This window comes from Anser cygnoides, chromosome 9 (assembly GCF_040182565.1).
Source record: "Anser cygnoides isolate HZ-2024a breed goose chromosome 9, Taihu_goose_T2T_genome, whole genome shotgun sequence".
Taxonomy (NCBI): Eukaryota; Metazoa; Chordata; class Aves; order Anseriformes; family Anatidae; genus Anser; species Anser cygnoides.
Genome location: NC_089881.1, coordinates 21092518 through 21104837, shown reverse-complemented (window position 1 = coordinate 21104837; position 12320 = coordinate 21092518). Strand labels below are relative to the sequence as shown.

The 12320-nt window shown below is 36.9% G+C and overlaps 1 protein-coding gene across 10 annotated transcripts in view; it reads left to right on the top strand.

Moving 5' to 3' along the window:
- Window positions 1-12320, top strand: part of NLGN1 (neuroligin 1) — a 423158-nt gene that overhangs the window by 207076 nt on the left and 203762 nt on the right. The window lies entirely within an intron of this gene.

The following is a 12320-nucleotide window of genomic DNA, read 5'->3' as shown; positions in this document are numbered from 1 at the left end:
CAGCTTTCTTCCAATTCCTCTAATAAAACAAGGGACATGTGGTGTCCTTCCCAGCCTTTACAGTAACTCTTAGCCTGAAGGAGCTAAGAGTTTTACACTAAATCAAATTCTGTATAAAGAATGTCATGACCTGAGTCCTACTTTTGACAAAGAGAATAGGAAAATCTCATTTTCACCATACTCATCCTTCTGTTGGAATAACTGTGCAAAACATGCAACAAGAAGTCAATCCCTTTTTTCTCTCCTAGACCCCTCTAACCACTGCCTAGGGAAAGGATAAGCCACATCCAATAGCACTCTCCTCTTATTTCCACTTTTCCCATCCTTCTCTTGTGACCCTCCATTAATCCCTTTCATCCTCCAAAGCCAGAAGAAACCTACATCTAAAGTTATTCATCCCTTAACTCTTCCAAAAATAAAAATGCTGCGACTGCTTCTGAAAAATGCCTTATTTGTGTGAGTACCTGTGATATTTCTAAAGATTGCAGACATCTGTGAGAGCTGGGTGAACTACTTATTTTTAATGGCACAATATTGACCTAGGGTTGGTGTTTCAGAAAACACAACAAAACAAGCTCATCCCTTTACAAAAGGCTACCAAGGGCTTATGAACCACATGAATTCCACTTAGCTTTGTAAAGTAGGGCATAACTGCAAGTTGCTTTTGTAACATGGGCCTTGTCCTGGTTCTCTGGCTTTATTTTCACTTCAGAAAATGCTGCATTTGTATTCAGTTAGTTGGGGGCATTTCACATGATCAGGGAATCATGGTTTACTAAAATGGATCTAATTTTAAATATATGTTAAAAAAAGCCCCATATTTTATCTACTATGTTATGATATAGAGCTTTTAATACAACAGCTTGCTGTCTCGCTCATTTTCAGATTTACCACTAGACAAAAAAAATTATGCAACTGTCATCGATTCAGTCATTACTATTACCAAGTAAGGAATCAATCTGTAGTACATTTCTAATAGTCATGTTAATGTGGTTTTTAATGCTTAAAAAAATATTTCAAATGCTGCTGGGGTAACTTCAGTTTCCATTTAAAAGATACTAATTAACTTTTGACTAATTTAACTGTTACTGGATGTAGGAATTTTTAATGTGCTAAAAGTGAGGGTGATTTTATTCTCATGAGCTTGCATATGGGAAGAGCATACTGCAGTATTATAGGAAGGAAAAATGATTTTATACAACTTAAAACATTAATTTACTTCTGATGGTATGACCTGAAGTTAAATTAGCTCTTTTGGAATGTTTTTCTTGGTTGCCTGGCGTCCTGCTGCCAGGCATTCGTATAACTGCTTTAACCCCTGGTCCTGCAAAATGTTTAAGCAAAAAAAAAAAGTATGGTTAAGATGTAACTTTGCAATTATAATTACATTTTGTTTTAGAAAATTCTACGTGGAGCTTTAGGCACTGTAATGTTTAATTATTAATCTGACAGAGAAGAACCAGCATAGTTAAAATTAAGAACAATAATCTGGCAACCATCTACAGAATCCCCTTCCCCTTCTGAAAATACACATTGAGACTTCTGAACTATCACCGAATAAATAGCTTCTGCATTTTCTTTCCACTTGGAGTCTTGGGGAAGGGGTGAGGTGGTGTGGGCAATATCTGTGGTTTCTCCTGACACATGACCAGGCAAAAGCACGTTCACAGGGCCTGAAGGAGACAGCGTCTGGGAGTGTGCTGTGTGGTACCAGAACCATTCCCGTTGTTCATAGCCAGACCGCTGCCCGAGGTGCCTGGCTTTAATGGAGCATCATTTCATCTGCAGCAGGAGGCTGTCTGCTATGCCCTGGGATTTCTGTTCTACAAAACAGATAAAACTCAGGCTCTGCATTTGCAATTTGCACTCTTTGACAATATCTCACTTCTGGATTTCATCAACCAGAAGTATGAAATCAATACGGAAGATGGGAGCTGTTAGCTTTGGCCTCGGTTCTTAGGGGAGCTGTTTGTGTGTTTAAGTACAGTTTCCATGTAATGCTGCTTTCAAGACTAGTCTCTAGTAAAGAACTTTTTATGTATTTACTGATAGTCATTGTGACTCATCAAGTAAATGATATTCATTTTCCAAATTAGTACTGTATGCCTGGCGAATATGGACCACAGCTGTCTGGAAAGCACATTAAATGTATAATTTTCTTTTTAAGAAATTAAAATTCAAAGTTATAGTGAAACATTGGGGCAAATTTTTAGTGATTGGAGATTAGCACATTTTTTCCAGTGAGAAGTCTTAGGGTATAAGGTAACAGGTTTTCTGGGACCCGAGTAATTGTAAAGAAATGTAAATGAAACTTCTTGCTACCAAAACAGTACAGGTTTCTAGGTACTTTGTTCTTCATAGGTCCCAACAACGGAATTTTGTCTCTAAAGGATGATGCCAGGGAGCTCTTGCAGACCTTTAATTCAAGATTGAAACTCAAAATGGGCTCTGCAGTTTATTATTTGACAGAATAGATATGACAGATGCAACTAGTTGGAAGATTTTAAAGGTTCAGTGAATTTTGCATATGACACATATTTATGTGAATCACCCATCTGTGCTTTCAATGACATGCACTAATATTCAAGACAATAGTATATCAGACTATTATATAGGCATAATGGTGCACAGCATGTTCAATTTAGTGAGAATTTTTAATTTAAATTCTTCCTGTCTGCATGAAATGAACTCCACACTCAAATTAGCAACGAACTGGCAAGTTTTATAAAACTATGAAATTGTGTCAAGAAGTGAAACCACAAATCTTCCTGGGTTTCATGTGAGGGATGTGTACGTCTCCCACCCCCCACTCTGTCTAATTTGAACTTCTGGAAACTGGAGTGGGATTCAGAAACATCAGTCAACACTGCTTCTTAACTGTTTCCGACAATACGAAAACATATTGAATTCTGTTAAATGAAGAGCCTATTGTACTTAGTTTGTATAGAAGTCTTATTGTCTAGAATTATTTCAAAAAAAGTAAGATTGCATAACAGTGATAACAAAATAGAACTACTCTATCAAAAACTTTTGAGATGAAAAAAAGACACTGAATATCATTGTTTGGTGTTCCTGACCAATATTGTTTCCAGGAAACCTAATTTCACCCATAAAAGAAATTTCGCCAACAAAAGAAAAATGAAGTTTTGTTTTTGTTATCAGTAATAAGTTTTTTTCTTGCTTTCAAACTATTGTCTCTATCTAGTCTTTTTCCATCAGATATATCCAAAGTATAAAAAGAAAATTGCAAGAGAAAGAGGATTAGCAAAAACTAGTCATTTATGTCCACATACACTTCTAAAACTCTCCTATATTAACTTTGTGATTTAAAAGTAGACTTAGCACATCTATAAATACGAAGGTATGATTTAGAAGCTCTCAATCTATTCAAGTTAATTGGATTGTTCCTATTTCTATACGTACCTTGCATTTACACTTTAGTTAATAATTCTGTAGCTGAAGAGCCAAAAATAGTGTCTAATGTTACCAGCGCTTTATTGAATCTACAATGCTAGCAAACTAAACCTTAAAGGAAAATTGCAAATTCAAAATTTTGCCTCCACCTATGGTAACTTCCCATTGCTGATGATAAAGTAAAAACAAGGAGTGAGATTCTTGACTGATGGGTCCATAAGCAAAATCGATCTTTGCTGCCCAATAGGAAAAGCTGCCTGTTCCAGGAACTACTTCTTGATTTTTCCTTTTTGGTAGCTTGGTAGTCTGAAATACTGTTCTGCTGCAGTAGTTTGTTGTGCTTGCTGTAAATATTCAGCTCGGTGGGATGAAGCTTGGATTATTGTGATATTTTTCTGTTAACTTCAGTTGACTGAGGAGTCATGAGGAGTGTCTCAAAAATATCCCTATAGATTTGATTACTTTCTAAACAGAAGATATTCTAATCATATTAGGGACTATTTTTTAAAAAACAAAAATACTAACTTGAGTTAGTGATTATAAAGTAACTGAACGTGATGCACAGTTGTTACAGAACTCCATATTTAATTTAGCTACTGATTTTGTTATCAAAAGGAGTAGTGTGAAACCATGGACCATTGCTATAATTTAGTAATTCACACTGCTTATGGAAATTTTGTATTTGTTAGGAAAAGAAAGTACCTTTTACCACACCAGGATTAGCTTTAAAAAAGAGAAACGTAGCTCAGTATAAAAATTAAGTGTGCCCATTACAGTGATCCTACATAAGTAGACTTCTGAGAAGGAAATAAAGTGAGAGTACTTTTTGTCCAGTGCCGAGAAATGTTTTGCTTTTATCTGCTGTGTATTGTAGTGCTTTCCTCCAGAGAGCACAGTCATTGTCAGCAGATAAAGAATTAGAAATGTTATATTGTCCCAAACCCGTCAACTCTCACATAAATGGATGTCATGGAAATGGAAGCAAGGGCTACTCTGACATTTTACTATTAAGTTTGCTGTGCTTTTGTAAATAATATATTGTAGAGCCAGACTTGACATTTTGTAGATCTATTTTGATGATCGCTTCCTGCTCACCAGCTTCTGTGTTAAGGTAATCAATTTTTAAATAGGAATCATGAGTGGAAAGCGTCTACTAGAAGGTTTTTGAGCCTTCTGTCATTCTATAGGAGTCGACAGGAACTGTGTAAATATGTGGTCCCAAGTTTTGCTGCTTGTCTGTGAGTTCTGCTTCATTAGAAGTGATGCACTGGTTTCCTTTCATGCTCCATTCAGTATAAGGTTTTTATCTATCCAGTTGGGAATCCTTAATATAAAATGCAGAGCGAGTCAACTGTAGTTTCAAAACAAGTACCGTGCTAATATTGAAAACATGTCAAAATGAAATTTTTTTCTTGTGACAGGTGTTTGATCCTACTAATCTTCAAGTGCTGGCTGTGCTGTTCTTGTTTTGTGACTGCTCCATTGCTGAGAAGTTTTGAGTTTTCCTGCCTAAAATTATGCTCTTCTAAAAATACAGTATGTAAGCATGAGAAAATACTTCAGGCAAGGCACTTTTCTCCTGACCACCTTTTCCAGAAGTGCTGCCCCCACAGATCTCTTATCGCTGTTACTCAGAGCTGGGCACTTTGATTCTGTCAAAAGGTGTGGTAATGCAGGCAGGTAAAACCGTGTCTAAAAGCTGGTGACCACAATTCCAATTAAAGGATCTTTTAAGGATGCCTTGAAAGCTTTGAATAGCAGAGAAACATCTGACTTGGAGTATCTTGGTTCTTTAAGATCCAAGTTAATGGAAAGTCTGTAGTTCTGAACACCAGGTTATTAGTGTTGGTGCCTATTGATTTTTATGTATTTCTATTTATATTTCAGTAATGCTTAGAGCTTCAGATCTGTGGGAAGAATCTGTTAAAAAGGTACATAGTAGAACTCGCCTGTAAATGTGTGTACATATCTCCAGATAGCTGTACATAACCAAAAGAATCAGACCTTTATTTTCGTGGGAGAAACTTTGTTGTATGACTGTTTTAAGACATTTAAATATGTCCCTACATGCAGATATAAAGTATCAGAAGTATTATCTCTGCTCTCTGAGATCATGAGAGGCAAAATTGGATATAGTAGTGAGAACAAGGAAACTCAGTGCCGTAGGTACAAGCGTCAGCATTAGATGATGGGGAAGTTCTGGGTGATGCTGGAGGCAAAACTTTGATTAACAAATAGGATCAGACTTCCTTCTTGCTACTCAAAGCATTGCAAGAAATGTAGTGATTTGGGGTTAATGAGGACATTTATAGGCAGAGCACTTCATTGATCAACTCCCTGCCCGTCTGCTGTTTGTGGGGAGGGTTGGATTGCAGTCAGCCATAAACTACATTTTACCCTTTCACCACCTTTTTGAAGAACTTCAGCTCTGTGAGGAAACTGGAGAATTAAGTTCCACTGATAGTAACATATTTGGAAAATAAAACTTGCAAATTACTTATGATCTCTATGGGATGCAAGACAGCAAAAATAACACACAGGTTACAGTGGTACAATGAATGGTACAGAACTGAAAAGCATGTGGCTGAAAAACAGATGACATGGAGTACACTGGGGAAGGGAGAACTTATTTCCATCCAGACTCTTATATGAAAATACTATGCATGATTAAGTTGATTCTCTGCAATGTTCAAGTCCATGGTTATGTGAAGATGTTTTTGCTCTATTTAGGATGTGGAAGTGGGTTTTGAGAGCTGGACTGTATGCTCAGGTGTGCCCTGAACAATATTATATAGCTGTTGCTAACAGCAGCCTGTGAAGTTAATAGAATCAGTTGTGGGGAAAAAAGGTTTTTTCAGCACAAGGCAGACTGACAGCATTTGTCCTGAGCGAAGGACCCAAAGCTATCTCACCTGTGGATGCGGCTGTTCTGGACTAGTCTTTTTTCCCATTCCAGGTCTGAGAACAGAAAGACAAAAATAAGTAGAATACAAAATTTTAAGAATGCTTTTAATTATTTTGGTATTTAAGGCAAGAGGTAGCAGAGAATTTTTTTCTAACATCTTTTCCTTGTTGATGGCCCATCCCACCTGTCTGAAACAAAATAACACACTCACAAAAAGGCACAAAACCAGCAACAGAGGGCCCAAACCTTATCCTTTTAACTTTTCTTTAGCGTTTCTTGGCTGTCTACCTTCCTATATGATTTAAAAGCATTCTTTGCTTACTGCATCCTGACTTGCATTGCTGTTACAGCAACACTACTGAGATTTGAAAGAATGTGAAGATTAATGTTCATATTACAATTGGCAACTGTGAATTTTCATTTTGGAATTTAAAGTTTGGATCTTAAAATTGCAGCTTCTTGGTTGCATTGCATGAGTTAAATACTAATTTTTTAGGCTTCTGATCTAAAACAAATTCAAATATTCCATAAAGTTAGGATGCAGTTTGATTATGGGAGATGTAGAAAATAGATTTAGCATTTTATTTATATGTATACAAATTGAATAAAAAGGTGTTTATTAAAAAAAAAAAATCTTATCACAGAGCTTTGACAGCATGTCCAAGATACTGAGATTCTATTTATTGGTTAGCTTTGTCTTCAGAATAACTGATTGAAGTTTTACCAGTTAGAAGCAGGACTGAGCATCCCAAATTTCTGATTTGGCGACCTGGCCCAGATGCATATAGGAGCAGTTCTGTTAATGGGAGTGAATCTACCTGTATATTATTAGGAGGTTTAGCCTTTGACTTCAGAGAACTTACTCAGAGGCTTAAAGTTAAGCATGTGCTGCATGAGTCTTCATTAGGGTCTGAATTGCAGTCATTACCTGTAGAGAGAAAACTGATGCATAATCTTGAAGTTCACGTGGTGGCATAGCTGTGTAACGCTGCATTCCATTATAGTGGTGGTGTCACCCTGGAACATGAGTATCTGTAAAGAACATGAATTATTAATGCAAGTGAAGTGTCAAAAGCTGCATGGACTTGTGATATAGGCTAGTGAAGTGGCACAATAGTGGTAAATGCTGATAACCATACAACAACTACCGGACTCGTTTTTTGTTTTTTTCTTGGTTACTTGCCCATCCCTTGCCTCTGGAGCTTTGTACTCACACTGCAGTGTTTCTTGTTAAATGCATGGGCTGTCTTTCTCTCAACATTAGCCAACAGAGTCTCAGTGTGTTTGAAGCATCCCTCTTCTTGCAGGTAATCCCAATGGGAGGCACAGCCACTGCTTTACCTCAAGTGTCTGCTCCTTTCCTTAGTTGTTTCTTTGCTTAGTCCACTGGAAAGTAAAATAAATGTCTCTCTCCTCTCCATGCTCCAATGTGACTTTTTTTTTCAAGGGCTAGAACAGAAGTCAGCGTGGTTCAGAAGCTGCTATGTCTGGAATAATTATCAGTCTGTCAGTTTTTCTCCAATGAATTGCTTCATCCTTGTACTAAGTATGCTCTGCATCAGTTAAGTTCTCATTGCAACCTGTAAGGGTTAGCAGATAACTAATTTAGGATATTAGCTTTGTACTTCGTGAGAAGTTAGGAAAAATCATGTGTGCCATCTCTGAACCTGTCCTGTCAAATCTCACTGGTGTGAGCAGTACAGCTGTCCATGCTGCTGTGGTGGGGATGGAGCGGAGCGGAGCTTCACCCCTGCGGCTGCCATCTCGTAGGGCACCCTGAGGCTGCCCCGGGCAAGCAGGCATCTCGGAGGATAAGGTGTGTGCTGCTTCAGGGCTCGACATTGCTGTCGTGTGGATGGGCCTTGGGACACCAACTCACTCAGTGATTTGCACTTATCCCATCTACTCCCTAGTAATGCTGCGCGACTGTGTAAGACATGTCATGTAACCAAAAGCCTTTCAGAAAGGAAATTAGATTTATGGAGTGGCCTATTGCAAAGGGAATGGGTTTTAAAGAAAGGCTAAAACGAGGGTTCATTTGGGATGCTCTCCGCAGGATACGTGAATGTAAAGTGCCCTCACCTTGGAGAATACACTGAATTTTGGGCTGCACCTAAAATGGGAAGCAGAGAAGTGAAACTATCCAGTCGTGGATTTTCACCTCATTTAAATTCATATAAATGTAGTGTTGGGTAATGAAGTTCCTTCAGATTTAAGGGAAATCAAGATCCAGCCAGTGTGATTAATCTTGTGAATAAAAAGGCTCAGGATTAAACATTCTTTGTGTGACACTTCAGCAATATGATTTTATAAAAGACACAGCAGGAGTTAGTCTTGAAGTGTCAGAATAGCTTCTTTAGTGACAAAGCATTTATACATGTAAATTTTCAGAGAAAGTTGGCAACCCTTTCGTGGGTTCAATTTGCACCAGTCATTCACTTGCAGATGCAAATTTGAGTTACTTGCAGCTCTAATTACAGTATTTGATTGTCATCATAAATCAGGTAGTAAGAGGTGAAATGACTGAGGTTTGTGCCATCATTTGTTGTTAAAACATGAGTGCAAATGTTATCATCAAAAAGCAAAGGCAACCGGGGCTTTACCCTGCTGGTACACTCAACAAATAAGTACGCTATGCAAATAAAAGGAATGTACAGGGGAGAAATAACAAGGAAAAGTGAGCATGTGGTAAAAGCAAGACAGTAATAAGGGGAAATATAAAGTGGATTTTTTGTCTATTGCAACAAAGTATAATGATAAAGATTTCTTTCCGTTAGGTTTTTCGTTTAGACCCAGCTGTCACTTATACCTTCTAAATATCTCTTCTGTAAGGAATTCTAGTTTTCTGCTGACAGCTTTCTAATCTTCAAATGAAAGATGATGATTTTATAAAACTATTCATCAGATGACTATTATGCTGCATCTTTCCAATTTGTCATTACATTTATAAGAAAAACTATTATATAGTTATGTTTTAATTTCAACGTATAAGATTTTGATTTTTGAATTTTCTTCACTGAAAATGTTGAGGTTTGAAGATTGTTAATTATAACTCGTCATTAATTTCTTTTAAATTTAAATCATGAGGTAGGTACAACATGTTATTGTGCTTCAGCTAACATCTGCTAGACTGATAATTTAGCACAGATTTTTTTAGCTAGAAAAATATGATTTTAGTGAAAAATTATAGTTGAAATAACAATGGATTGGTTGTTTGGTGGTACTTGAATCCAAGTAGTACCTAAAAAGGCAAAGTAATTTCACTCCATGGGTCTTTAATGCTGAGTTAAACTGGGCTAATGAAAAAGAAATGGTCAAGAAAGCATTTATCGAAGCTTAAAGATGCAAAAATAATCATTTAATATGTGTATAAATAGATTCCATGGTGTTGCAACCCACTTAGTGAATTATTCTAATACCTGTATTATTTCAGCAGTTTGCCATAATCTCACCTCTTTCCCTTTTTATTGAACAGACACCTTAACTCAAGGAATGTTTATTGCTGTGGTGGTTCCTAAAATGGAGTCTGCCTAACCTAATGTAAAAGGTCCTTTTCTTCTTTCTGACTCTTCTCATTACCAAAGGAGAATATTTTGGCCCAAATAGTGGCTGTATACATAAGAATGGATTAAATTAGAGATTTTGTGCTGTTTTACAAAATGGTGTCAACTTCCACTATGAATTTCTGGTGACAAACAGCTTTCCTAGGCTGAAAAGCTAACGACATCTACAAGTGTCCATCCCTCCCACACACGTGTGGTCCAAAAGGCCAAAGATAATTTTTGGTGAATCAAGATCATAAAGAGAGAATTTATAATTGGCTTTAATGTATTTGTGAGCTGCAGTAAATTAGGCCTTCATCAAAGGGAACGATTAAAAACAGTATTAATGTGGCTGGACTTTAATAATTTCTGGGCACATAATTATTCTTCAGCTAATAGGGTGGGAGGTAGGATATTCCTCTCATTCTGAGCATAGGAAAGCCACCTGCAAACATGCAGGGGTCAACTATAGAGATTTTAAATTTGTTTCATGTTAACAGTTATTGCAATGCAAATAGAATAAATATTTGAATAACTTCTGTAATGTAAGAACTATTCTTAAATTAAATGAGTAAAGCATGTGTTAGATTCCCCTTTACACAGCATTCCTTTAGTTTTTTTTGTAGCAAGACTATTCATGTCCTTTAGAGGGCATAAAATGAGGTAATGGCTTTTTTCTAATGGATGCCCAATTTTATAAGTAAAGCGATCAAAGAATAGGAGTGAATGAGCCTTTGTGAAGGATGAAGAGAAGCTCCAATTGAACAAGAGTGGAAAGAAGTGGGCCAAAAGACTTTGGTAATTCTAATTCTATAGAATTCTATAGAATTATGATTATAGAATTCTATAGAATTATGTTTATAATATACAAATATATATCTATATTTTTCTTTGTTTGAATCAGTAGTAGAATATCTTGGGTTAGAAGGGCCATTTAAAGATCATCTAATCTAACCTCCCTGCCATGAGCAGGGACATCTCTCACTAGAGTTTGGTTCGGAGTCCATCGTGTCTTTGTATCAGTATTTGTAAAGTTAGTTCCTAGTACCTGAAAAGAATATTAAAATGATGGAAAAAACCTGAAGAATTTTGCATTGAATAAATTGACAGGGCCAAAGAAATAAATCCAGTTGAGGTATATGTTTAACTTACAAAATCATAAATTTTCTGTAGAATATTATTTAAAACCTGCAGAAAATAAATGAAAATGGTACACCTACTACGTGAGCCAGTCCTGATTTATTTTTAATTAAAACAGCTATTGCTATTTTGTAGGATATTTCCATAAGATTGAAACAGGCAGCAAAGAACAAACAGCTGAATTCAGAGCTCTCCTTCCTCTTTGAGGGTTCAAGCGTATAGCCCTATGTTGCTGTGTGCTGCTTCAGATAGCAATATGCACAACAGGTCTTGAGCAAATGTTCATTCTAGGGGTTGCAGAGAGATTTACAAATACAAATTGTTTCACTGCATACCTGTATGTATACGTTAAGTACATATAACAGGTAAATAGTTCCATGTCTGTAGCATGAGGTCTAAACTGTGTTGGTTTCTAGACCTTGGCCATCACTCTAATTCCAGGAAGCTGAAAATCTCTACTGCGTTTTGGTCTGTAGTTCTCTAAGCTAACTGTTGCTGAAGGGGGGGTGGGGTGAATATGGTCCACTATACTTGCAGACTGGAGTAAGTCATGGCAGAAATTCTCATCTTTCTTAATAGCATCAGTGGTGCCTGGTAGGTCTGCCTCACCTCTCCATCAGGAATGTCTCTGCTTCATGGATGGGGCAAGCTGAGCCCCTGTATTGGGAGAGACATAAGGGGTATGAGGAAAGCATGACCTGACCTGTATTGCAGCATGATTATCAGGAAGATGGTCTGATTTTGTGCCTTTTAGTGAAACACCTGTATAAATATGAAAATCACCCGGGTTATCTTTAATAGCTAACCCCAATGATGTTTTACTAGACTATAAAATTATAGATGCTTTGAGGTCTGTCCCTTGTGTTGACATATTGAATGCAATATGTAACTGATGTTGAGATCTGGAACCACAATCTAAACAAAATACCACAGAAAGGCCAGGTATTAAAATCAGTAGCATTCATTATCATGGCTTCATACAGAAAAGAAATTGTCCCTCTCAGTGCAAGTTATTTGGATAAATGTATGCTGTTTGCCTTTCCAGAACCTACTGTTCCTTTCTGGTGACTTTTTAAAATATAAGATGATAAACTGCTAAAAATGTGTATGTATATCTTTTGGTTGTCTGCCTCTCCATTGCTATTAGATGCGTAGCTCTAAGAATTTTACGTTCATTCCTCCTGTACGCTGTGCTGAAAACCCACCATGGGATTGTTATTTTTTGTATACATCTTTTACTTTTGTAATTTTATTCTTTCAGGAGTAAGTTGCTGTGGTATGAGAGTGGTGGGCAGAGAGGCATTCAAATGTGCGTGTTC